Here is a 2,500-nt window from a genome sequence, read left to right as displayed (position 1 = left end):
CTCACAAATGCCTCCAAAGTGATGTGGGAGAAGTTTGGGAGCAAAAGGAATTGATCTTGACATGGTTGGTGCATAGCAAAGTTCATGATTTTGGTGTTTTGGCTTGATTTTGTGGCTTGGTGGTGATTTTGGTGAAAAACGAAAATCATGGTTTTGGAAAAGTGGCTGGACTCAATCCTCACAAATGCCTTCAAAGTGATGTGGGAGAAGTTTGGGATCAAAAGGAATTGATCTTGACATGGTTGGTGCATAGCCAAGTTCCATGATTTTGGTGTTTTGGCTTGATTTTGTGGCTTGGTGGTGATTTTGGTGAAAAACGAAAATCATGGTTTTGGAAAAGTGGCCGGACTCAATCCTCACAAATGCCTCCAAAGTGATGTGGGAGAAGTTTGGGATCAAAAGGAATTGATCTTGGCATGGTTGGTGCATAGCCAAGTTCCATGATTTTGGATTTTTGGCTTGATTTTGTGACTTGGTGGTGATTTTGGTGAAAAACGAAAATCATGGTTTTGGAAAAGTGGCTGGACTCAATCCTCACAAATGCCTCCAAAGTGATGTGGGAGAAGTTTGGGAGCAAAAGGAATTGATCTTGACATGGTTGGTGCATAGCAAAGTTCATGATTTTGGTGTTTTGGCTTGATTTTGTGGCTTGGTGGTGATTTTGGTGAAAAACGAAAATCATGGTTTTGGAAAAGTGGCTGGACTCAATCCTCACAAATGCCTTCAAAGTGATGTGGGAGAAGTTTGGGATCAAAAGGAATTGATCTTGGCATGGTTGGTGCATAGCCAAGTTCCATGATTTTGGTGTTTTGGCTTGATTTTGTGGCTTGGTGGTGATTTTGGTGAAAAACGAAAATCATGGTTTTGGAAAAGTGGCTGGACTCAATCCTCACAAATGCCTCCAAAGTGATGTGGGAGAAGTTTGGGATCAAAAGGAATTGATCTTGGCATGGTTGGTGCATAGCCAAGTTCCATGATTTTGGATTTTTGGCTTGATTTTGTGACTTGTTGGTGATTTTGGTGAAAAACGAAAATCATGGTTTTGGAAAAGTGGCTGGACTCAATCCTCACAAATGCCTCCAAAGTGATGTGGGAGAAGTTTGGGAGCAAAAGGAATTGATCTTGACATGGTTGGTGCATAGCAAAGTTCATGATTTTGGTGTTTTGGCTTGATTTTGTGGCTTGGTGGTGATTTTGGTGAAAAACGAAAATCATGGTTTTGGAAAAGTGGCTGGACTCAATCCTCACAAATGCCTTCAAAGTGATGTGGGAGAAGTTAGGGATCAAAAGGAATTGATCTTGGCATGGTTGGTGCATAGCCAAGTTCCATGATTTTGGATTTTTGGCTTGATTTTGTGACTTGGTGGTGATTTTGGTGAAAAACGAAAATCATGGTTTTGGAAAAGTGGCCGGACTCAATCCTCACAAATGCCTTCAAAGTGATGTGGGAGAAGTTTGGGATCAAAAGGAATTGATCTTGGCATGGTTGGTGCATAGCCAAGTTCCAAGATTTTGGTGTTTTGGCTTGATTTTGTGACTTGGTGGTGTGCCAAGAATCATGAAATTTTCAAAGTGGTGGTTTTTGAGTTTTGTTGGTTGGAAAGTGTCACAAATGCATGCAGAATGAGGTCTAGAAAGTTTGGTATCAAAACCAAGCCATCTTGATGTGGTTTTGAATTTTTGAAATGTTGGAAAATAGAGGGTTTTGAAAAAAATTCATGAAAATTCGAAACCTTGGCCAATCCTAACGAAACTTGGTGGGCACCTTCTTGATATTATTATGGGATGGACTGGAAAAAATCACGCAAAAATACGGTGTCTAGATAGGTTTTTCCATTTTTCCCGATTTTCCACATTTCGGGTCTTTGGAAAAATAAAAAAAATACTTCCCCATGTCGAAAAATTCTAATTTTTTGCAGGCAATGTTGTACCATTTTTATGAGGATCCCTGCAAAAAATCTCGTGAAAATTCGTTCTCTAGGTCCCAAAACAGAACTTATGTCTACTCAAAAAAAGTGTATCTACTTGTACAAAAGTGGCTTTTGCATATTTAGCTATTATAGGGGGGGGGTGTTCCTCAATGCAGCCAGCTCTTGCACCATGGAAAATTCTGGTGCGGTCCCTTCATTCCCCCCTGTTTTGGCTTGCTTTGTGGTGGGGCAAGTCAAAACGCCCACACATGGGTGATCCACGAACTTGGGTTGGTGTCACCCGTTGTGGGCGGCGGCACGGTGGTGGCCGCCGTCGGTTCCGGCCGACTGACCCGGTGGGAAAAAATGTGAATCTGTTATGTGGATTTGTGGCACGCTGGTGGGATTTTCGTTGTGTGGCTCATTTCTAGACTTGTGAGCATCACGAAGGGGGTATGGCTTCCAACCGTTCGCGGGGAAGGGGCCATCATGTCTGGCTTGCTGCCGGCCGGGGGGGTAATGTCTTCAGTCAGCGTCCGCTTGGGCTCACATTTGTGCTGGTTACGCCCAGGGTCATGTGGTTGATATTG

Source organism: Phaseolus vulgaris, chromosome 10, assembly GCF_051622355.1.
Source record: "Phaseolus vulgaris cultivar YP4 chromosome 10, ASM5162235v1, whole genome shotgun sequence".
NCBI lineage: Eukaryota > Viridiplantae > Streptophyta > Magnoliopsida > Fabales > Fabaceae > Phaseolus > Phaseolus vulgaris.
The sequence above is the reverse complement of the archived record's forward strand: the minus strand, read 5'-3'. Positions refer to the sequence as shown.